Source organism: Vombatus ursinus, unplaced genomic scaffold (genome assembly GCF_900497805.2).
Source record: "Vombatus ursinus unplaced genomic scaffold, bare-nosed wombat genome assembly UNPS02014926.1, whole genome shotgun sequence".
NCBI lineage: Eukaryota > Metazoa > Chordata > Mammalia > Diprotodontia > Vombatidae > Vombatus > Vombatus ursinus.
Genome location: NW_020954704.1, coordinates 5,417,265 through 5,443,144, shown reverse-complemented (window position 1 = coordinate 5,443,144; position 25,880 = coordinate 5,417,265). Strand labels below are relative to the sequence as shown.

Sequence of the window (25,880 nt, the reverse complement as noted above, 5' to 3'; positions counted from 1 at the left end):
AAAAACTCCACCCAAAATGAATGAACCCTTTTTTATTATCACACATAAATAACATCATATTGTAAGTCTTCTTTCCCCTAATACTACAGTACCATTATTACATAAGATAGGACTTTCTGAAGCAAAACATTTGATCCTTTTAAAAATATGTAAAACTTCAAATGTATAAACATTAGGTAATGTCTGCCTTTAGCAGTGATGCCTAACCCTGCTTTTATAACATTCCCAGAATGTTTCTAGTTATTTATGAAATTTAGTTCTCTTTGATTTTTAAAAAAATACTGAATTCAATTAAACAAACATTTGCCTATTATGTGCAAAAGCATTATGCTAGACATTGATGGTACAAAGACAAAAACCAGTCCCTGCCCACATCCCTGTCTTACATTCTACTGGGGGACATACTTCAAACAGAGAAGTATGAGGTAGAGTCTGAAACATGTTTCATCCCTGTGGGATTCAGAGGGACCTGCAACAGGAAAAACTAAATCAGAAGGCACTGGAAGTAGGACTCTGCATGCCCAGGACAGGGATGCAGTCATGTGAGAGCCTGGGAGATGGAGTGAAATTTTGCATGCAGTTATGCAATTTGACCTTTCCCCCTTGCCTTCTGGAGTGGGGAGTGGGGGAGTGGTGGTGGTGGGTGTGTGTGTGTGTGTGTGTGTGTGTGTGTGTGTGGTGGTGTGTGGAGGGTGGGGGAGGTGGCAGAAATGAGGGTGGGAGTGCGGGGGGGGGGGTTTCTCCTTTGAAAAGCATTGCTGATCCACCATTCCTTCCAACCTTAGCACAGAGAACATGGGAACAGAAAGGGAGAGATGGGGAACTGACTACAGGGGTAGCTGCCCCTGGCCATTTGATGTTGAAGTTGCTGTTGTTTTCGTTTAATTTAAGCTTGGTAAAAATAGATCTGTAACAGATCTCCAGAGCTGTAGTGACTGAGGTAAAGATTCTGGGGAAGACACAGACCAAGATGTTGTGATGGCAAGATAGAGCAGTGGGTGGTGAGCCAAGGCTGAAATGGAGCAGGACTGGACCAGCAAAGCCCAAAACTGCTAGGAGATACTTTGGAATCCCTATTTTCCACAATTGTTCAAAGAGCTGATCCTAGAGGGTTCCAACCAAGCAACCCCTTCCCTAGATCTTTCCCACAATCTACCAGCTGGAATGAGGTTTGGGGAAAATGATTGGGCTTAAAAACTAATTTTTAATAGTTTTTACTTCACTGTAACAAAACATATTGCCACTGAAGAGTCTTATGATCTAATGAACAAAGTTGGTTAACAGAGAGGGAGAAATTTTCCAGGTAAACGGTGATGGGGACTAGAACCGTATTGAGATTTCCATGATTTTGACATCTCAGAGCTATATTCCATTTTCTTTTCATACCTCTACATCAGTATTGAATTGGGAACAGTACACTTTCCCTAACATAAGCACTGGGAAATCAGGGGGATGAAAAGGAGTAAGTACTGCAAGAGTTCATAGGCTTGAGCACCCTCTGGTAAATGCCTTTGTTGGAAGTGCACATTGGTGCATTGGACCTGTTTGGATGAAACCACTTGGATGGTGACTTGAGTGTATTGCCACCTGGTGGTTAATGTCTATACTACAGTCCCTTGTTGGTTAATTAATAAGGTGACAACTTGCTTTCTGTCTGTAGATGGTTTAGGTACACAGCCAGTCCACAGCATTATCAGGAGTAAACATAGCTTAATTTGAAGAAAGAGAGGACACTAACAACTTGAGGGATATAGAAAGGTTTCCCATAGGAGCTAGTGAGAAAAAGTGTTTTCCATGTATGAAGGATGGACTGCAAAGGCCAGAAAAGAAACAATGAGTTGGGAAAATAGCACATAGACCAGTTTAGCTGGAAAGATGAGTTCATGAAGGGAAGTAATGTGAAGGAAGCCTGGAAAGGTAGGTTGAAGCCAGACTGAAAGGCTTTAAATGCCAAGCAAAAGAGTTTGCATTTCGTCTTAAGGGCATGTAACTATTTCCTGAAGTCTTTTTGAGCAAACGGGTATCATGGTTACACCTGTGCTTTACAAATACTGTTTTGGCACCTGTGTGTCTAAGAAAGGTTTGAAGCATGGAGAACAATTGGGAAACTATCGTAGCCATGGTATATTTAATGAACTAAATCTGAAGCAAGGTGATGGCTGTGTGACTGGAGAGAGGGGGATGGCCAGGAGAGATGCAGAGCTGACAAGACAAGGGTGAGGGAGGATGAAGAGTCAGGGATGGCTCTAAGGTTGTTATCCTAGGTGACTGGAAAGGTGGTAACATCCTCAGCAAGACACAGGGAAGTTTAGCAGAAAGGCTATTTTTTGTTATTGTTTTGAGGTTTGTTTGTTTGTTTTTTGGTAAGGTAGAGAAAGGGGTTTTGTTTTGCAACTAAGTTTAAGATGTCTATCCAACATCCAGGTAGAGATATCCGGCAGGCAGTTCAAGATACAAGATTAGTGCTCAGAAGACCTGAATTCAAATCCTGCCTTAGATGCTTAGTATTTTGTGTGACCCTGACTTGACCTTTCTCAACCTCAGTAAAATGGGGATAATAATGGTACCTGCTTCTTAGGTAGGATGTGAGAAGCAAATGAGATAACATATGTAAAGTGCTTTGCAAACCTTAAAGCAGCATATAAATGCTATCTAATATTATTATTATTATTATTATTATTATTATTATTATTATTTGCATAGAGGTGATAATTGAACCCATGGGACATGATCAATCAACAAATATTTACTAATAGCCTATGTGCCAGTATGTGCCAGGTGCTAAGGACAAAAATATAAATAAATGAAACCATCCCTACTCTCCAAGGTGGTACAATCAAGGGTGAGGTGTTTACTTCTATCCTGGCCTAGGCTCTGGTCTGTGATTGACTACAAGCACTCTCTTCTGCCTTGGAACTGTGAAGAGGCTTCCCTCTCCACCACACTACAAGCTCTACCATTCCAGTGCTCCTCCTCACCCCAGGACTACCACCCAGAACTGTGACCCAGGTCCAAGCATGGGCAAAGCAAGAAAATCCTGCCTCAGTGCCGGCAAAGAGATCCCTGTAATCTCCCTCTGATCAGAAGCTCGATCCCCTCTTCGTCTGTGGGCTAAGAGCTCTGGAAGCAACCAGGGGGCTGTGCTGGGACTAGGGACAGACTGAGCTCCTTTCTCACCATGGTCAGACAGACTTTTCCTACTGACTTTCTAAGTTGTCTTTGGCATTTGTGGGTTGAGAAGCCTGGAAACCGCCACAGCTCCCTTTGATTCAATCCCCTGAGGACTGCTCCGGGTTCACTGAGGCCTGGTTTTTGTCTTCATGGCCCATGCTGAACTGTGCTCCTCTCCCAGCCTGGAGCAATAGACCTTTCCAATCAACCATCCAGGTTGTCTTGGGTTGGAAATTTGTTTCACTTTGTCTTTTTGTGGGTTTTACTGCTCTAGAATTTGTTTAGAGCCATTTTTTACAGGTATTTGGAGGAGTTTTGGGGGAGCTTTTACTCCGCCATCTTGGCTCCCCCATCCCTACTGTCAAAAGAACTCTTCTTCCTTTCTATCAGGGGAAACAAGTACATATGAAAGAATTTATAGAATGAATGCAAAACAAATGCAGCATAATTTAGGAAGAAGGGCACTGGAAAAGTGGGAAGATTGGGAAGGGTGGTGCTTGAGGTGTCTTGAAGGAAGAGAGGGATTTTATGCAACAGAGGTGAAGAGAGAGTTAATTCCAAGCATGGAGATGGCAGATGAGGATGTGTGAGGAATAGAGACAAGATCAGTTTGGCTAGACTATAGTGTATAGTAATGTATAATGAAGCTGGAAAGATAGGTTGGATATGGTCTTCTAACAATAGGAATCTATATTTTACCCTAGAGGCAACAAAAAGTTACTGGAACTTACTGAGTAGAGAAACATCATGGTCAGATTTGTGCTTAAGGAAAAACACTATTTCAGCTGTGTGGAGAAAGGATTGGAGTGGGGAGAGGCTTGAAGTAGGGCCAATTAGGCAAGAGTATAGAGAAGGGAAGGGAAAGGAAGGGGAGGGCAGGGAAGGAGGGGAGGGGAGGGGAGGGGAGGGGAGGAGAGAGGAAGGGAGGGGAGGGGAGGGAAGCATTACTAAAGCCGAGAAAGGAAAGACAATGGATGGAGTATGAAAAGTTTTTCATATAGGCTTTGAGGAAGTTGGGACACATCATGCAATTTTTTAAAAAATGGAGATGTGGATCTCATCACTCTAGAGAGTGTGGGAGTTAGTGTTTGCTTTGTTGCTTGTGTCTGTTCTCTCTTTTTTTTTTTCTGTATCAATGTGTCCTTCTTAAATTGTGAATTCGATGAAGCTGAGTAATGTGATTTGAATAATCGTATAGCTTTAGAATTGGAAATGACCCAATAGATCGTCTAATCCAACATCCCTTCCATTCTGCAGTCTCCTCTATAAACACTCCAAATACATGGTGTTGAAAATTTTCAAGGAGTTCACAAATTTATGGGATTTCCTGTTCCATCATCTTGGCCAGCTCTAATTGTCAAGAAGTTCTTCACTGGATTGAGTTGAAATCTTGCCATCTTCTAACTCCCACACATCGGTCCTAGCTCTGCTGTCTGGAGCAACAGACTTGAGAGGCATTCTTTCATTCTTTGTATCCTTGGTGCCTAGTACATAGTAGGTTTAATAAATTCCATGTGATATCTTCTTAAATACTTGAAAGGCTACTTTCATGTCTGTCTTCCCTTAGTCTACTCTCTTGAACATCACCAGTTCCCTTGAAACCAGAAAATGATGTGCTCATGTGACATGGTTTCCAGGTCCCTTTACAATCACAATCTGTATTTAGTCATCATACCTATGGTGCCATGTGCACAGTGAATTCTCAATGACTGTCTCTTAATATAGCCCTCAGAAATTTTTATTCACCAAGTATTAATCTAGCTGTAAGTAGGTAAGGCAGCTGCTTAGCACAGTGCTTGGCATATAGTAGGCACTTAAATTCTTCCTTCTCTCTTTTCTTTCTTCCTTCCTTCCTTTATTTTTCTTTTTTTCTTCCTTCCTTTCTTGCCTTCCTTTCTCTCTCCCTTCCCTCCCTCTTTTCCCTATTTCCTGCATTATATCTAGTTTATAGATGTGTGAATGGTAGCCAAGAGAACCTATGACTTATTCAAGTTACTGGGCAATCTGTAGAATAAGCCAGCAATAGGACCCAAGTCTCTTAAGTTTCCAATATTATGAATTAAATCAGTCATCAAGTATTTCTTGAGTACCTTCTTTGTGCCCAACAATGTGTTAGGTTGTTATGGGGAACCCAGGAGAAGCAGAATATGATATGTCATGCATGTAGTTAAAGTATGCGAATAGCGATGTCTTACCCTGTCAGGCTACATCAAGAGCGACAAAGTGTCTAGGAGGAGAGTTCTTCTGTATTGGCCCTCTGGTGGGACCACATCTGGAATGTCATGTTCAGTTCTGGGTGCCACATTTTATGAAGAACATTCATAAGTTGGAGAAAGTTCAGCGAGTGACTAAAATGGTGAAGGGCTTCAGGATAAAGCTATGTGAGGATCAGTTGAAGGAAATCAGATGCTTTTCCTGGAGAAGAGAAGACTTAAGGGAGAATGTGAAAGCTATTCTTCAGATATCTGGAGGGCTGTCTTGTGGAAGCAGCATTAGGTTTGTTCTGTTCAGTCTCAATGGGCAGAACTAGGACTAGTGGATTGAAGTTGCAGATTAGCAGATTTTAGACCCCCAAAAGGGATACAATGTAGTGTAGTGAATAGACACCTGGCCTTGGACTTACTGAGACACGGGTTTTAGTCCAGCTTCTGACACATATTGGCTGTATGACTCTGAAGAAGTCTTTTTATGGCTAAACTCCTTGGGGAGTCCACCTAAATAGGTGTCTCCTGTCCCTTTTCTCTCACTTTCTTATTAACTCTTTGCAGTCTGGCTTCTGATCTCCTCATTCAAGTTAATAATGATCTCCTGATTGCCAAGTCTAATGGCCTTTTTTTAATCCTTATCCTTCTTAAACCAGATGTGGTCCCACCAGAAGGACAATACAGAAGAACTCTCATTCCCTTCCCCCTTTTAATGTAGCTTCACAGGGCAAGACATCTCTATTCACATGCTTTGACTACATGCATAACATATCATATTCTGTTTCATCTGGGTTCCCCATAACAACCTAACACATTGTTGGGCACCAAGAAGATATTCAAGAAATATTTGTTGATTGATCTAATTTCTTCTTGACCTCTCTGCAGCCATCTTCTGATAGTCTTTTCTCTCTAAATTTTTATGATTCTGTTCTCTATTGGTTCTACACTTACATGTCTGACCACTCCTTTGGTTTTCTTTGTTGTTGTTTAGTTGTTTTCCATTGTGTCCAACTCTGCAAACCCCTTTTTGGGGTTTTCTTGGTAAAGATACTGGAGTGGTTTACTATTTCCTTCTCTAGCTCATTTTACAGATGAGGAAATTGAAGCAAACAGGGTTAACTGACTTGCCCAAGGTCACATAGCAGTAAGTATCTGAGCCTGGATTGGACTCAGGTCTTCCTGACTCTAGGCCCAGCCTTCTATTCACTACACCCCCTAGCTGCCCTTTGTATCCTTTGCTGAATCTTTATCTAAATCATACCTGCTAACCATCGGTGTCCCCATGTCCCCCAAGGCATTACCTGGACCCTCTTCTCTTCTTCATACATGTGCTATTTCATGTGATGATCTCATCAGCTCCCATGGTATAAAATTGACATCTCTATGAAGATTGCTCTCAGATCTACTTGTCCATCCCTAAACTCTCTCCCAGTTTCCATTCTCTTATTTCCACCTGCCTATTGGACATCTCAAACTGGGTGTCCCATAGATATCTTAAACTCAGCATGACTAAAACTGCACTCGTTATCTTTCCCTCCCAAGCCCCTCTTCCTAACTTCCCTATTTTTGTCAAGGACACCACTATCCTCCTGGTCATCCAAGCTTGTACTATTATCCTTGACTTCTCATTCTTTCTTACCTCCCTTTCCCATCACTTGTCAAGTCTTATCATTTCTACCTTTGTATCTTTCCTATGCTCAACCCTTTCCTCCTCTGAAACTGCCTAGACTCTGGTCTAGGCCTCACACTTCACACTTGGACTATTGCAATAGCCTACTGGTTGCTGTCCCTGCCTTAGGTCTCTCCCTAGTCTAATCCTTCACTCATTTATCAAACTGATGTTCCAAAAATGCAGGTCTGACTATGCTGCCCTTTATTTATTTATTTATTCATTCATTCGTTCATTTATTTATTTTTCTTTTTGGTGAGGCAATTGGGGTTAAGTGACTTGCCCTGGGTCACACAGCTAGTAAGTAAGTTTCAAGTATCTGAGGCTGGATTTGAACTCAGGTCCTCCTGACTCCAAGGCCAGAGCTCTATCTACTGCACCACCTAGCTGCCCCTGCCCTATATTTAATAAACTCTAATGGTTCCCTTTCACTTCCAAGATCAAATATCCAAAGCCCCTCATAACCTGGTCCCTTCTTCCCTTTCCAGTCTTCTTACATCTTATTCTTGCCTTCTGTACTCTGAGATCCAGTGGCCTCTTTGTTGTTCCTGGAACAGAATGCTTCATCTCTTCACCAAGTGTTTTTGCTGGCTCTTCCTCATGGCTGGAATTCTTTTCCTCTTCATCTTCATCTCTTGGCTTCCCTGATTTCCTTCATGTCTCATTTTCTGTAAGAAGGCTTTCTCAGTCCTCCTTAATCTTGGTGCCTTCCCTCCAAGACTATCACAAATTTATCCTGTAGATAATCTTGTTTGCACATAACTATTTGGATATTGTCTTTCCCATTAGACTCTGAGCTCCCTGAGAGCAGAGGCTGTCTTTGGTTTTGCATTTTTTTGTATCCCCAGTCCTTAGCACAGTGCCTGGCATTTTTGTTGTTGTTCATTTGTCTCAGTTGTGTTCACCTCTTTGTGACTCCATTTGGGGTTTTCTTAGCAGAGATACTGGAGTGGTTTGCCATTTTCTTCAGCTCATTTTACAGATGAGAAAACTGAGGTAAACAAGGTTAAGTGACTTGCCCAGGGAAACTCAGCTGGTAAGTGTCTGAGGCCAGATTTGAACTCAGGAAGAAGTCTTCCTGACTCCAGGCCTGGTACTTTATCTACTATGCCATCTAGTTGCCCCTCCTGGCACTTAGTAGGTGCTTAATAAATGGTAGTTAACTAGTTGACCTTCTCATACTATGCTATCCTTATCCATGTTCTTGATCCTCTAAAAAGAATTCAGCTAACCAATTGAAGATCTTCTGTATTGTTCTACTTACCTTTTTTGTTTTATTGATGTTTTTCTTTCTACATTGCTATAATTTCCCGATACCACTCTCCCACTACAACTTTCCCTTATAAGAAAGCATAGTTAAATGATTGCACATATATGACCTATACCAGATTGCTTACCGTCTTGGGGAGGTGAGAGGGGAACAATTTGGAATTCAAAATCTTATAAAAATGAATGTTGAAAACTATCTTTAGGGGCAGCTAAGTGGCGCAGTGGATAGAGCACTGGCCTTGGAGTCAGGAGGACCTGAGTTCAAATCCTGCCTCAGACACATAATATTTCCTAGCTATGTGACCCTGGGCAAGTCATTTAACCCCATTGCCTAGCCCCCCTGCCAAAAAAAAAGAAAAAAAACTATCTTTACATATAATAGGAAAAAATAAAATACTGTTTACAAAAACAAAGCACAGTTAAGGAGGTCAAACTGACATATTGAACATATCTGACTCCATTTGCCTCATCCTATGCTTGTAGTCTAACACCTGTCTACCTAAGAGAGCTAAGTTTCATCATCAGCCTTCTGGAGTTTAGATTTGTCATTGCAGTAATCTGATTTCTGATATCTTTTAGTGTAATTTTCCTTTATGTCATTGTCATTGTCATTGTATATATTGCTCTCTTGGCTCCACTTACTTCATTCCGCAACAATTCATAAAAGTCTTCCCAAGTTTCTTAGAACTCTTCATATTGTCCACAAGTCAGTAAGCATTTATTAGTCACTTAAGACATGCTAGTCTAATAAGAAGGGGAGATAACATGAAGACAACCATGTACAAACAAGGTAGATACAGAATACATTGGAGTTACAGAATGCATCCTAGAGGGAAGTCAGTAGCTTAAAGGAGGATCAAGAAAGGCTTCTTGTACAAGGTGGAATTTTATCTGAGACTTTGAACAAGCCAAGAGAACCCAGAAAGCAGTGAAGAAGCAAAGAATTCCAGGCATGGCGGGGACAGCCAATGAAAATGCCTGGAATAAAGGGATGCAGTGACTTTTGGAGGAACAAGAACAAAGGCCAGTGCCACTATATCAGAGAGTAGCACATGGAAGTGAATAAGGTATATAAGAGGATTGGAAAGGTAGGAGGGGGGCAAGTTATGAAGGGCTTTGAATACTAAACAGAGGATTTTATATTTGATCCTGTAGGCTATAGGGAGTCATTGGAGTTTACTGAATGGGAGTAGGCTGGAGTAGTGGTGACATGGTCAGACTGGTGTTTCAGGAAGAATAATAAGAAATGACGTATTCGTTGTTTCTTTTTTTTTGTTTGTTCCTTATAGTACAATAATATTCTATTACGTTCATGTACCATAATTTGTTCATCCATTCCCCAATTGAAAGACACCAATACCCCCCCCCTTCTTGCAGAAAGAGTGCTGCTTTGAGTATTTTATTATATATGGGAACTTTTTGTCATCAATCTCCTTGGGATATATGCTTGAGAGAGGTGGCGTTGGGTCAAAGGGCATAAAGTTTAGTCAGTTTTCTCACATGGTTCCAAATTGTTTTCCAGAATGGATAGACCAATTCCTAGCTCTACCTACAGGCCCTACTCAAATGAGCCTATCTTTCTAATAACCCCTCCAACACTGACTTTTTCTGTTGTTGTTGTGGTGGTGGTGGTGGTGGGTGGTCATCTTAGTTTGCTGAATTGTGAAGTGAAGCCTTAGAGTTGTTTAAATTTTCATTTCTATTATTAGTGACTTAGAACATAGTTTCATATAATTGTCAATCAGCTGAATTTTTGTTTACATTTTTTGTTTGTTTGTTTTTTGGCTAGGCAATGGGGTTAAGTGACTTGCCAAGGGTCACACAGCCGGTAAGTGTTATGTGTGTCTGAGGCCGGATTTGAACTCAGGTCCTCCTGACTTCAGGGCTGGTGCTCTATCCACTGTGCTACCTAGCTGCCCTGAATTTTTAAAATAATCTTATTTAACTGTGTGTGTTTTAACTCACCTCACATCCCAGCAAATTAGTAAAGATGATAAAAAACAGAAATGATCAATATTGTAGGGGCTTTATTTTAAGTGTGCTCCTCACAAACAAGTTGTTGAGTTTTGGTGTTTTTACATTCCATAGGCACTGATAAAACATTTAGCCTTCCTATCTCTTATTCCTTGCTCTTCTTACAGAGCCAGCCCCACCTTCTTCTCTGATCATAAATTTTCTCAATGATATTGCTGTATAATTCCCCTGATTCTTTTTTAGCAGACTAGTTTATTCAAGTCTCTTTAAATAACAAATAATAAATTATGAATGGATTTCCCAGATAAATATATTAATCATTCAGTGCTTTAGTGGAATAAGTAGTTTTTTCCTTATATACAAGCAAACAGAAAGGAAGCTCTAAGTCTAAGATAGATGAACACGTGTGCTGGAGCCCATTTTTTTCTAAACAAACAATGATGACGAAGGTCACCTTAACTTAATAAAGAGAAAAATGTTTAAACCATTGGGACCTCCAACATGAGTTAGGCCAGACTTCCCTTGAAAGTCGATGATCTTGTTCCTAGGATTGGATTGTCCCAGGAAGCTAGGACTCAAGCTGTACCATCCCTAGCCATCTTCCTGATAATCTCTTGTAGTATTGGTCCACTAAGGGCATAAAAGACCTACCTAATTGGAGTCAGGGTCTTTCAGACTTGGTGGCTATCCCAAGACCATCACACCCTGCCCTGATGATGAGATATGTTTCCATATAGAGACAAAGAAGGGCTGTTTCTACCCAAGCTAAATACTGGAGTATCCTTGTTGAATATCCTTTCTATGTTACGGCTAAGTAAACCTCTTTTTGTTAACTGTCAAATGAGTGATTCATTTCATCTGCAAACTAAACCTAAATGAATAGAAGGCTGGCCTGAGTCAGGCCATTCCCAACAACTGTTCATATTAATAAAAACATTAATTTTTAAACAAAGAATGGAAATATGAAAATATTATAGTGTTGTAATAATTTTAGGCTATTAGGTAGAAAGGCAGCATATCCCATGGCCTAAAATTCTACAGAGGAAAATGAGCCCAGGTAAAATCTTTTGGAGATTGTGGTATTCCAAGATTTGCAACCATATAGAATTGCTGAAGAACATTTGTGTTTAAACGATTGGTCTTAATTAACTGATTAAGAGACAAATCTTTGTGCCGTAGAATAGCTTGGTCTCATTAAAAGCACTGTGCAGTTTTAAAAATACAATCCAGATCACTTTCTTCTTTCTCTTCATTTCTGGGCCCAGTGTCTGCCCTAAGTATATGTCCCAGCTCAATGAACTGAACCAATTGCATTTCATTGTTTGTACAAAAAGTATTTTCCACCTATTTAGTTTTTCCTATATGAAAAATCAACTTCTTTTGAGTAATCATGAATTTCAATAAAGAGGACCATTGAATAACTTTTAGGAGTTTCATGAATTCATGACAATAACATCTGCAAAAAGAAACACTTAGAGGACCTCACCTTCTAAAGGTTAAAAGTTGTGCAGAGAAACATCCTCCCTGTCAGTGGTGAACACATCCAGTGTGCATAAATCTCCCTGCTTATCTGAATAAGCAGAGGGTTATTAGAGAGATAGCTCTGGAATTTTTTATGATCTTAACATACTCCTCCTTATTCAAAAAGTCAATCAATAGTCAACAAGCATTTATTAAATATTTATGTGTTAGGCACTGTGCTAAATGATGGATATGCAAAGAAAGGCCAAAACAGTCATTTACAGAGTTGCCGTTTACTCTGTAAAATGGGGATTACACCACAAGGTTACTAATTTATAAAACTTTAATCAGTAGATAAATGTGTTATAATTGTTATTGAGGGTTTCGTTTATTTTTGGTCCGGACCTAATTTCTTCCATCTATCTATGCCTCCCCCATCTTATTATACTTATGTAGTTGATTCTTTGTACTCAAGTGCGTGACTTTACATTTATCCCTATTAAATTTCATATTGTTAAATTCAGCCCAATGCTCTTAGTTTGTCAAGCTCCTTTTGGATCCTGATTCTGTCATCCACTATGTTAGCTATCACTCCCAGATTTATTTCATCTGCAAATTTGATGAACATGCTACCTATATCTTTATATACATCATTGGTAAAAATGTTAAACAGCATAGGGCCAAACCACTGGAAACCTGTCATGCTGACGTTGAACCATTAGCAACAACTCTAAGTCTGGCCATCTAATCAGTTTTTTATGTATCTGATTGTGTTATTGTTTAATCCGTATCTCTCCATCTTTTCGGTAAGAGTAGCATGAGATATTTTATCTATGGCTTTCCTAAAATCTAGGTAAACTATATCCATACCATTTCCATCATCTACTAATTAGGTTCATATGTAAATGACTATCTAGAAGTATAGAGTTTGTAAGTCTGGGACTGTTTGTAAATCACTTGTTGATTAGCTATGTTAATGGAGGTAAAAAGTGACACTTTAATCAAATAATAAATGATTTCTTTTGAAGTCTCCTTTATGTCAACAGAGACTTAACACAATCTTTTGGTGTCCAGGGCAATTGGTCTCACTTGTGTCCTTTCCACCCTTGATTTTCTTTTCTTATCCATGCCTCTATAACAAATTTGCTCATAATGCAGTGAAAATAAGCTTATCTTTGTCTGGACATACAACTCATTATGAAAGTATGGAGAGTAAATAAACCAGGTTTAAAAAGATCATGAACCTTAAAGGATTATGATGGCAGGGGAGTGTGGAGGAAGTAGAGAACTGATAAATTCGCTAGGTCACAGACACAGAGAGACAGGCACATTCAGGCAAACAGAAAATTCTGTCCAGGAGGATCAATCAACAATCATTTGGTAAGTGCCTATTATGTGTCATGCAATGTTCTAAGGATACAAGTGATTAAATATTTGTTTTAAAAACATCTTTCCATTATATTCCTCGTTACCTTACATTCTTTGTTGCTGGCAATAGAAACCTGCTAGCAACTAATTCCTTCCATTTCTGAACAACGTAGATCAACAAAGCAGACAAGGCTCCCCTACTCATAAATATATTTGATACTGTTGACCATCCAGGTAGCCTCACTTTTCCTTACTATCAGCTCCCACTATGCATGCATCTGTAGCCCTAGTAGCCCCGAACCCTCCCTGCAGGGAGGACCCTATGGAGCCCCGAAATTCCCGGGTTTCCATCTTTCCTTATAATTGGGAAAAAGTATAGATCCCAGCATCCCTGCTGCCAATATGGGATTATAGTTCAATTTAAAATGCAATATGTTACAAACTCCTTACATTCAGGGATCAAGTCATATCTCTCTGTAGTCCCAGCCTTTAGCATAGTGTTTTGCATATAATAGGCACTCAGTATGTATAAGAGTCATAGAATTTTAAATATATATAAATACATATATGTGTGTGTATGTATTGTGTGTATGTGTGTGCACGTACGTACTCCTAACATGTAGATAGTGCTTACTATGTGCCAAGTATTGTGCTTAGCACTTTACAAATATCATCTCATGCGATCCTCACAACAAACCTGGGAGATAGGTACTATTATTGTCCCTGTTTTACAGATAAGAAAACTGAGGCAGAGATAAAGTGATTTGCCCAGGGTCACACATCTAGTAAGTGTCTGAGGCTAGATTTGTATTTCACTCTACTTGATTCCATTTAGTCCAACTTCCTCATCTGTCAAATGTGGAAACTAAGGTCAGAAAAATAAAGTAATTTGCCCAAATCATATAGTTAATGGCAAAACTAGGAGTAGCTTCCAGGTTACCTAATTCCTATCCAATTCATCTAATCATTAGACTATAATATTGAGAGCAAGGACTGTTTTTGCATCTTTTTTTTAAATTCTTCAGACTTAGCATAGTACTTGACACATAGCAGTTGCTTAATGCTTGTTGACCTACTAGGTGTTAGGGATGCAAAGACAAAACAGACTCAGGAAGACATGGCAAATGGCAAAGGCCTACTTCCCTGCCATGTAAGGCTAGGTGAAGGGCCTGGGGATGTTTATCCTGGAGAAGAGCATACTCAGGGGTGGCATAAGTCACCATCAAGAGTGGGTGATAGTTATGTTCAAGTGTTTGAAGGGCTGCCATTCATGTGTAAGGAATTGTACTTGTTCTGTATGGCCTTAGAGGGCAGAATCGGAAGCTATGTTTTGGAAGTTACAAGAGGCACATGTAGGCTTGATATCAGGAAAAACTCTCCAGTTTGGAACAGTTATTACTGTACCAAACTGGAATAGGCTGTCTCAGGAAGTAATGGGTTCCCTCTTCCTAACGGGGCACAATGTTACATAAACCTCATAAAGCGTGCAATGGTCTTTGAAATGCCAAGCTGACTCAGGATTTTGTATTTTAACCTATAAATGACAAGGAAGCTCTGAAAGTTCTTGAGTACAGGAGTAACAAGGTCAGCTTTGGGCTTTAAGAAGAATTGAGGGGCAGCTAGGTGGTGCAGTAGATAGAGCACTGGCCCTGGAGTTAGAAGGACCTGAGTTCAAATCCAGCCTCAGACACCTGGCACTTACTAGCTGTGTGACCCTAGGCAAGTCACTTAACCCCATTGCCTAGCAAAAAGCAAAAAAAAAAAAGAATTGAGGTGGAGAAGGCTCAGTTTTGTGGAGGATATATTGGAAAGGGGAGATGATAAAAGCCAGAAATACAATTAGGAAGCTGCTCCAGTAGCCTAAAGCAGAGGTGTCAAACATGCTGCCACATGTATCCCACAACACTCCCTAGATGTGGCTGAACCAGATTAAAATGTAATTGGGAAATATTTAACAAAATAAATAAAGATACAATAAAACATAAATAATACTACCTTTTAAGACTAAGTCAACATGCCACCTGCAGGGATCCTCATGTATAGAGTAGTAGCCCCGGTTTCTATTTGAGTTTTGGCAAGAAAGAGGTGATATGGACCTGCACTAAGGTGGTGACTATGTGTTTGGAGAGAAGAAAATGGATGAGATGTACGTTGTGGTTGTAAAATCAACAAGACGTGGCAACTGATTCTGCATTGGTGGTGGTGAGGATGAGGAACAAGGAAGGGTCAGGAATGACTCCAAGTTTGCTAACCCGGGTAACTAAAAGGATGACAGGGCCTTAGTCCAGTGATATTTCCATGATTATCACACTGTGATTGTTTAGTGGAGAGGAATAGAAAGAGTATTTTAGAACTTACTAATGAACATCACTATGTCTGAATTGGACTTCAGAACTTGGGTTTGTATGGTACTTTGTGTACATTTGGCTTTTTAAAAAATATACTCATCAATCGCTATTTATTCAAGTGCTTATATAGGAACTTTATACACATTTGTATCAAATCAGATACTTAGGTCTGATTTTGTTCCTGCTTAATGATGAAGTCAGACATACTGAGCAAAGTTAGTATTAACCAAATAACAATTAAAGTAACAATAATTTCCCAGAGAACTCATTCTTTACCAAAGTCTACTTGGGATTCTCAGACTCTTTTTTCATCTAATTTCACACTTATACGCATACCAGTATACACATACATGTATGCATGCATGTTCACACACACAAGGCCACACACTACAGCCTTTGTTTTTCAGGACATTGTGTTCCTAGAAGCTACATTCTAGGCCAGATTTTCCTTATTCCATAAATAGTCTGGAGTTGCCTTTTTTTGACACTAGATGGTGTTTCTATATCAGTTATAGGTGAAAAGCGGACTGAGGATGCTTTGTTTACAAGGGAGCTAGTAGAAATTGATGAAAGACTCAAAATGATGAATGATCATGAGGCTATGAAAATGTAGATCAAAGGTTTCCCAAGGCAAAGTTGGGTTTGAGTACCATCAGATGAGCAGAAAAGTGAAATATAGGGTGGTCAAAGGCCCTGACTACTTGTATTTCCAAACTATTTGTATTGGTTTGCACTTGCTTATACATGTTTTTGAATTGTCTTTTTCAGGTATAGTCCTGTTTTCTTCATTAGACTACAAACTCATTCTATTCATGGATAGCCTCATTGTTCTTTCTTTTTGCTAACATAGGACAAGCCCTTAATAAACATTACTGGCAAGCAGATGCTTCTAGGGAGGAATATGGAGTAGAATATTTTATGTAGTCCTTGAGGGAAGAGTCTACTCTGTTGTTTATTTTGTTTTTGCATTTACAGCACCTATCATAGTTCCTTGAACATAGAATGAGCTTTAATTCAGTAGGCATTCGATGTCTTTTATGTGCAAGGTATGGGGCATTGGAGATATAACAATAAAAAACAAAATATCCCCGCCATCATGGGCCTTACATCTTGTAAGGGAAAACACCGTGTACGAAGGCACCTGAGCTGTGCTTTAAAGGAAGCTCGGAATTCTTTGAGATGGAGATGTAGAGGAAGAGCATATCTAGCATTTGGCATAGCCCATGCATGAAGAGAGGAGATGATGGGTTGTGTAGCAGGCCAGTTTGGCTGTAATGTCGTAGGGTATATGAGAGAAACTAATGTATATTAGTTTTAAATCAAACAGAGGAATTTGTATTTTTCTCTAGAGACCATACATTTCTGGAGCAGGGGAGTCTTGGTCAGAAATGCACTTAAGGAATATCAGTTTGACACCTGTGTGGAGGATGGTTTGGAGAGAAAAGAGATTAGAAGCAGGGAGATCAGTTAGGAAGCTATTGCAAAAACCTTTAGACGAGGGAAGATGAGGGCCTGAACTAGAATTGTAGCTTTATGAGTAGAGAATGGAGGGGACATATAGAAGAGATGTTGTAGATGCAGAATTAATCGATAGGACTGGGCAAATTTTTGGATATGGAGGATGAGGAAGCATGAAGAATCAAGGATGACTCAGGGGTTGTAAACCTGAGTACCTGGAGGTATGGTAATATCATGAACAGAAATAAAAATGAGTAAAAGTTGAGGAGAAGATAATAAGTTCTATTTTGGACATATTGAACTTAAGATGCCTCATGGAACATTCAGGTAGAGATAACTCATATCAATGATGGGGATTCGAACGAAGGAAAAAGAGAAAGGCAGGTACTGTGCTAAGCAAGCTCGGGGAAGACAATACATAGAGAGGAACTTGTAAAGGTTAGGGGTAAGGGGCAAGGCTGCCTGTGAGGTCAAACAGTGAATCAAGCAGAACTGGAGTTTCTGAAGAAATATTGATCTCATATACAAAAGTTCATACCATAAAAAAAATTAAAGAGAAAGGAAATAGCTATCTTTTACAACTGTGTATGAAAGAGAATGTTTGCCTGAACAAGAGATAGATCAAAAAAGGTAAGATAGAAAATTTTGATTACATAAAATTGAAAAGCTTCAGCACAAGCAAAATAAATGCATTTATAAATAGAAGGGGAACAACTAGGAAAAACTCAGCAGATTTCTCTAATAAAGGTCCAATGTTCAACTTATATAAAGAATTGATACAAAGATATGAGGACAAGAGCTATTCTCTATTAGATAAATGGCCAAAGGATATGAATAAGTCAATTCTCAAATAAAGAAATACCCATAAACAAACATGGAAAAACACTTCAAATCACTAATGATTAGAGAAACGAAAGTTAAAATGATTCTGAGGTTTTCACTTTGTACCCATCAGCTTGGCAAAGATGATGAGAGGACAATTATTGGAAGGGATGTAAGTGAAAAGTAATGTTAATATACTTCTGATAAGTCACTAAACTGTACTTAACCTTTGACCTAGTGATGCCACTCGGTTAGCCATCCATCCCAAGGATAAAGAGAAAGGACCTACATGTACAAGAATTTTTCCAATGACACTTTTTGTAATAGCAAACAACTAAAAACAAAATATGTGCCAAACTTTTGGGGAATGGCTGAACAGGTTGTTGTATAGGAATGTAGTAAGAGTATTATTATACCATAAGAAATGAAAAATATGATAAATTCAGAGAAACATGGAAAAATTTGAACAAATTGTCACAGAATGAAATGAGTAGGACTAGGAGGACAGTTTATGTGATGATAACAATAGTTTGAAAAACCTCAATTTTGATCAAAGCAGCAAACAATAATTATTTCATGAATACACTTCTCATGTCTTAAGAAAGGGTCTTGAGATGCAGAATAATTAATAATATATAATACATATTACATAAAACATATAAGCAATTAGTTATATATAATATATATATATGTATATTGGAGAAGGAAATGGCAAACCTCTCTAGTATCTGCCAAGAAAACCTCAAATGGGATCACAAAGAATAACACATGACTGAAACAACTGAACAACAACAAATATATGTATATAATGTTTTAATATAACATTATACACATAATATGTAATAATCCACTATTCTCAGATATGGCCAATGCATTGATTTGTTTTGCTCAACTATATACATAATTTATTAAAAGAGAAGGCTCCTACTTGGGGAAGTCAATGGGAGGTGGGAGTGAAAACACAAAAAACAATAAATGTGTCTTTTCAAGACACATAAGAAAACAAAATAAGCGTAGAAGGGACATGGATGAATGGACCCATTTTGTTACTACCATATGTGTGTGTGTATACCTACACCCCCGCCCATATATATGTATACATATATATGTTTGTATAGATATACATATAGAGACAAAGTTAAAAAACAATCTTTACATGTAAGATCATGGTTTCTTTATGCAAGCCTCTTATTCTTTTCTGCTTATGGAAGTATTTAAATTGCTGGTGGCTGTTAAACTCATAAATTATTTTTTCATATAAAAAGATATATGTAGATTTGACAAATGTTTGTCCAACTGAATTTAACAACTTCACACAAAACTGGAAAGAACTTTTTACCAAGCATAAAACTCTCTTCCTGGAGAGCACGTGCTACTCACTATTGTACTAAGGATGAATGTCTGAGAAAACCAGCTGAGGAATGCCCTCTTCCTACCAGTAGTTCCTGGCTCTTCCTTACTCCTCTGACTTCAAGTTCCCAAACAGTATCCCTCTTTTTCTTCACCATCTCCAAAGGGTTTTCAGTTTCTTCCTAAAGAAACAAAGATAGATTAGGAGTCTATTTTCAGCTTTGAGAACTTTTTTTTTTAGGCAATTGGTGTTAAGTGACTTGCCCAGGGTCACACAGCTAGTAAGTGTCAAGTGTTTGGTCTGAGGTCAGATTTGGACTCAGGTCCTCCTGACTTCAGGGCCGGTGCCCTATCCACTGCGCCACCTAGCTGCCCCTTGAGAACTTCTAAAAGCCAGGGTGCTGCTTACTGGCCTCAACTTAGATTCAGTTTAAAATAAGTACATCATCATATAGAATCATTAAGTTAGGAGGAACTTTAGTGGTCGCCTAGTCTACACCATCATTCTACAGATGACGAAACTGAATACCAGCTAGATGAAGTGATTTGGCCAAAGTCACACAGCTGAATGGAAGAACTGAATCTATTGTCCTCTAGCTTCCTATGCCAGTGATCTTTCACTATTTCATACTGCTACATTCATGCTTCCCAATTTGAAAGAGTAGCTGGTAGGTAATAGGAGGTTCTGAGACTAAAGGCCTGGAGAACAGGTTTGAATTCCCTGATGGAACTAAAACTTGGGAATCAGAATACAGTATTACCTTGAAGGGCTGGGGTGATATAAAGGACGCATTGTTCAAGGTCCTGCCCCTCTATTCTTTTGGTGTACGGGTAGACAGAAGATGCTGGTGAATGTGAGAAGTGGAGTGCTGGTATTAACTCTCACAGAGATGAGGTTTCATTGTGTTAATTCTTTTGGGAGGGTGACCAAAACAACTTGTGATGTGAGCAGAAGATGCCTTGGGACCCTCCCCGTTCCCCTTTTTTCATTGCCTCAAGGTATACATGACCTGTTCTATTATTTCACATAACTTCTTACTGCAGCACACTCACCTACTGACCCATACCTAAGACTAGGCCTCCTTGGAAGAATCACATACTTTCCCGGTCTGTTTCTCACCATTCAGTATTGACCTGTCTCTTTCTCAGAGGTACCAGCTAATATTTATAATTAGTTCTAATAAGTTAATATATCTCCTGACAACACATTTTGCATTTTAACAGAGAGTTACCTGGAGGAGTAACTCTATTGGTAGGATTTTAGTAGGACAGAAATTTAGGAGCTGGGTAGAACTTTTAGCATTTTAAAAATCATACCATTTTAGCTGTACATAAGAGGAGCCAGCCATATATCACTGATGATGTCTCTAAGCCCTCCCCTGGGTGAAAGACTACAGCAGAGTATATCCTAATAAAGGAGAGGGGTCCTGAGACATCAGTATATGTCACTCCACGTCTGGTATATGTAGCACCATGTCTAAGTCCTGATACCACAAAAATGGCATTGTGACCTCTGCAACTTTCTACCCACTAGGAGCAGGACTGATGAAGTTGTGCTGGGCAAATCTCATTTCTGTGCTGGTTCAGCTATAATGTGGTTTGATGGAGTTAGGCCAGGTTATAGAAAGGCTACAAGGTACCAGTAGGGTACTTCGCATTAAGCTTACATGATTTCCAAGTGGTTCGCAGACCCCTGTCCTGATGGAGGCAATGAGAATTTACCACAAGAGGAAAGAAGGTGAAGTTAACATTTTGTGGTCATAGAGCATATCGAATTGTGAATCTGGGAAGAAAGTGTCTGCCTGATTCCTTAAAGGGTTCAGTGCTCTGTCCATGGAACTCTGCTCTGTTGTTGCTGATCAAGCATAAAAGATGTTTTTTCTGTCTAGTTTCTAATGGAAAAAATATAACTAGTACAGTCATGCTGTAAAACAAACCATCCTTTCCTCAGAAACTTTACAGGATGAGCTTATGTTTTTTTTGCAGCTCTGTAACCAGGTTGGACTCCAATCTGAACTACCCATTATCTTTCTCTGACAAGCATTCTTGGAAGCCATACTACATTGGGTTCAGGTACTTGACTCATGAAACTATTTTTGTTGTTGTTCTCTCATATTATTTTACAGTGATTCTGTAAAGAGAAAGTTCAGCTGCCTTGAAGGTGCTGATGGCTTATGAGACAAGTTTCCATTGAATATGTCCCCCTCCTTTCTTTCTTGTATATTCCCTCAAAGTTGTCCCCCAAAATGAAAGGACGGTTTCCTATTTGAATCAGAATACTTACTCTGTAGCTTATAGGAAACCTTATAACTAGGTAGCACAATGTATAACTTGTGTTTCTGGGAAAGGGGGCTCACCATGCAGGGGGAACTCCTTTGCTTCCAAAATGTGGTTTCAGTGTCTTCAGGTAATTTTTGGAAATTTCTCTGGTGAGGGGTTCCACTGATTCCTATGACTGTAAGTGCTTGACAGTCCTTGAAGCGCCCGAGCTAGAAGATCTGCCTACGCTGAGGACACAAGACATTTGTGAAGCCTCACTTTCCTCACGGCAGGCCCAGTAGAACTTGTGGCCATAGTCTTTGATCACTGGATACTGGAAGGATTCAAGCCAGATGGGACAAAGGGACTTCTTTGAGTGGTACAGCTGGATGTGAGGTTGTCACTGCTATAAAGCAAAAGGGAACAATAGTCCTGGGGAAGTTTCACTTTCTTCAGCTCAGAGCATAAGCTATTGGCTGGTTGTTCTCCTCAACTTGCCCCCAAGTGTAATTTAAACTGCTTGTCTGAGAGAGAAACTGCTCAGGGCCTTTCTGTCCTTGAATCAAAGCCAAATGAAAACCATTCTTTTCTGCCAGTTTCTGCGGTTTTCATTTTGCAGCTCTGCAGTGACTTGTTTCCTTTAGAGCTGGAGAAAAGAAGCCTGTCTGCAAATAAAACTGCATCAGTTCTTGAAAACTGGGGAAGAAAAACTGTAGGGGGTATGATCATAAATACAAAAAGTCCTCCATTTTTTCAGATCATGATGAAGCCCTGGAGATTGGGGAAAGAATCATAGATTTAGAAGGAATAGCCTTCTTTTACCTCTCTATTTTACAGATGAGAAAACTTCAAGTCAAGGGAGGTGGGGGTTAAGTGACTTGTCCGAGGTCATAGGTAGTAGGTGTCTGGGTAGGTTTTGAACCCAAGTTCTCTGCCTGTAGGAGCAGAGCTCTGTCCATGGTACCAGAAGGGGTAGTGCTTTGAAAAACTGATATGCTGGCCCTGGAAAGAAATTTCTTGGGCTATAAGGCTATAAGGTACCAATTTCATGGGTATAAAGTTAGCTAGCCTATAGTGATATACTATTACAGATTCCTCAGTATACCATCTAATAGTGCAGCTATAGTAAATCTGGTTTCCTATAGATTGGTAGTATCTTTTATGCTATAGAGCGGTCAAATTGACCTTTTTTTCATAGGATCATAGGTTTTGAGTCTGAGACTAGAACTAGGGAGATAATTTCTTTGGGAGCTCTGTAGGGTACCTATAGAGAGCATGAGGCAGCTCTAGGCAGATAAATTTGCTATGCCATTGATGATAGAGTAGGCTCTCAATTTGACAGAAAAAAGATAAATCTGAGATATGACTGAAGTAGCAGAGATCTATTTGAAATAGAAATGGTTGATTACATCATTTAAGCCATGAAGTCAGTGCCTCAGAAGAGGCAGGCATAGCTTTGGATTAGAGAAAGTCAAGCCCCTCATTGAATAGTAATGACTCTGGCAGGACTGTGGCAAGTGTATGGGTTCATAAGAGTAAGGTAGTTCCCTAAATGTGAGGAGAAGTAAAATAAACTTATCCAGAACTTAGACTAACCATCCCACCCTTGAAAATGGTGTTGTCTGGAAGGTAGGATGTATTGTAGAATGGTAGGTCCTACCAGCCACTTTCCTTAAATAGGATTCCTTGGAGGTCAATCTTGAAAGTATGTCCTCAGGGCAGAACTTCACAATTTCTTTAGATCAAGAATCACCAAGAGGAAGAGATTACCTGCTTAGGACCAGAATAATGGAATGAGATGAGTGAGTTTGATCAGAGCAAAAGAGTGATGGCAATAAACCAGTATAATACTAGACATTTATTTATAGAGAAAATACTTTCTTCACAGCATTCAGCCAGAAATGTTTTTAATGGATATAATGTTTCTTTGGTGACAAGAACATAAACACAAACAGTATGACTCAGGAGTGCAAGTTAAGTGTTGGCTAGGGCCATCTCCAGTTGTCCTGATCTATATTTTGTTACTGGACCCAGATGGCTCTGGAGGTGAAAGTGAGGCTGGTGACTTTGCACAGCCCTCCCTTACTTAAATCTAATTCACTTGCATGTCGTGGCATCACCTCCCTGAAGTCATGGTCTTCTTCCAGGACAAAGGACAAACAACAACTGGTACAAAGGACTTTAATGTCCCTTCCTTATATGAGAGGGAGCCCAGCCCACTGAATTGCTCCTTCTGACTCAGAGAAATTTGTTTATATTTGGTAAAGGAATCACTGGGTGTTAATACCTTGGTTACTCCATCAACATCTCATTTCTGTGAATGCATGGGGGGGGGAAGGAATCAGATCTTCTCTCCTCCCTTGGACTTAAAGACAGAATCCCTTAAGTACTTTTTCCCCAACAGTGAGGGTATAAAGATCTCCTGATTTTGTTGTAGTTAAGATAGAAATCTCAGAAATTACTACTGAGAACGGGAAGTAAAGAAAGTCTGGAGTGAAATCTTGGATAAGAAATAGGAATTGAAAGAGGCGGCAGAGGTGGGTGAGTGGGGGGGGAAACAAAAAAATATACACATAACTGGAAAAGGCATAGAAACCCAGAGGTTTTATGAAGATAAAAATCATGGTATAGTGGATTAGAGAGAGAACCTACGTTCAAGCCCTGCCAGACACAGGCTGTGAAGTCCTAGGTGAGTCACCTAATCTATCAGTACTAAGACGATGTTACAGAACAGTCCCAGATTTACATTGGCTGGGAATCCCCCTTTCTCCCCCAAAAGGAAGCCTCCTACACAATGAGATCACAGGTCTACACACACGCAAAAAAGAAAGAAAGAAAGAAAGAAAGAAAGAAAGAAAGAAAGAAAGAAAGGAAGGAAAGAAACAGTGTAATCTTGGCTATAAGAATGAAAGAGGGGAACCAAATTTTAACCAGACTATTCTACCTACCCCTGTGACCTAGAGCAAGAAAGTTTGCCCTGGTCCAAGAAGATAGCTGCTTTCAAAGTATGGTCTGTGTGGCCTGTTAGTGGTCCACACAAGGACCTTCAGGTGGTTTCTATTCTCATCACATAAAAATATAGATTATCTATTCTTAAAAGTGTTTCCCTTAGATTCAATTCCAGATTTAAAATTCCCCAAATGAACATTTTAAAAAATATAACCACACTAATGGTTATTTATCCAGGCAAAAATTTCATAACAAATACCTTGTTTTATTTGAAGTGGCAAGTGGAAGCAGGTACTTTATTGGTGAGCTATAGAGCCTGGTACCCTGCCAAAAAGGCCTGAAGTTAAACAATACTGAGGACTGGGACTCAGGAAGATTGGGTTCTCCTACCAGCTCCACCTTGCTTGAAGAACCACAAAGTTCATTTCCTCCATATCTCATTTTTACTACTTTAGAAGAGAGATCATTAATTCTGCCCCGTTTTCCTCACTGCAGAACTAAAAGGACCAGCATTTTGGCATCTGTTAAAGGATTCTGGAAAGATATGAAAGCTAAAGATAGGTTGGTCCATTTATAGGGGAGGATCTACCTGAAGAGTTATAAATACAGGTATTAAAGAGAAAGTAGCAACTTTCTTGGGTAAAACAGACAACTGGAAATGGGAATAGGTAGGTGGTAGGAACAGGGAAGAATAGGTACTTTGGTGCCCAGGAAGAAAAACTGAGCCTGGTGGGAAAATAGATAATTTAGCAGGTTTTTTCATGGCTACACACAGAGACCCCACACCCTAGAGATTAAGGGAGGAATCAAATAACTAGGGATAACCAAATTTTATTTGGTTTCAACTGAGTTATCTTGGAATTTGAGTCCACTCTCATAATGGAACTTATGATCCTCTCAGGGAATACTGTGGATACTGGACTTTGTTCTACTCAGATTATTTTTCTGTTGGAAGTTATGATGCCGTGCAAGGATTCATACCAAGAGTCCAAGGTGCCATCAGTGTCCGTCATACTTAGGAATATAGGGTGACCTTGGGGAAAATTGGGATCAAGATATTTGTTCTCCTTATATCAAAAGATCCCTGAACTCCTCAAAAGGCCAAGAGGAGTTCCATTGCTGTGGCGTGGAAGTCTTTGGCAGGACAGGTCTGTGAAGACGACCTGTGGATAGTAGATAAGGGAGACTTGGAAGGAAGGGAGGAAGAGAGATGAAGGCAGTCAGCTCTTTGTGGGAATAACTCACTGAAGTGCTTTCTTTCATTGCCAATGGTGATTCTGGTCAGACTTAAAGAGTGGGAGGGAGGGGAAAGCAAAATGGACCTTTGGCCAGAGCCATCTAAAGATAGAAGGCTGGGCAGGAGTTTGGCAATCTTTGGTCTCAGTCTTGTTTGAACATCTTGCTCATGAATACACCTAACATGGGCTAGCTATGGCACTCACAGTGGTCAGCCTGGTGTGTCAAGAAAGTACAGAAAGGAAAAAACCCAGAAACCTTCCTGGCCTCGGTCAGTAGAGGGTGAAGGTAAGAAAATTCATTCATTCTAGAAGCAGAGGTACTATTTTCTTGATAGTTTGA

At 39.7% G+C, this 25,880-nt stretch overlaps 1 protein-coding gene across 2 annotated transcripts in view; it reads right to left on the bottom strand.

Moving 5' to 3' along the window:
• The window catches only part of LOC114029312 (tripartite motif-containing protein 15-like), a 28,812-nt gene extending 6,913 nt beyond the window's left edge, over positions 1 to 21,899 (bottom strand). The window contains exons 1-2 of one of the 2 annotated variants that reach the window (XM_027843679.1): positions 21,452 to 21,899; positions 19,125 to 19,276 (exon numbers count right to left, since the gene is read on the bottom strand). The gene's annotated coding sequence lies outside the window, so the exon portion shown is untranslated. The remainder of the gene's footprint in view (positions 1 to 19,124; positions 19,277 to 21,451) is intronic. The other variant, XM_027843680.1, reaches the window with a different exon arrangement.
• Between the last annotated feature and the right edge of the window lie 3,981 nt (positions 21,900 to 25,880).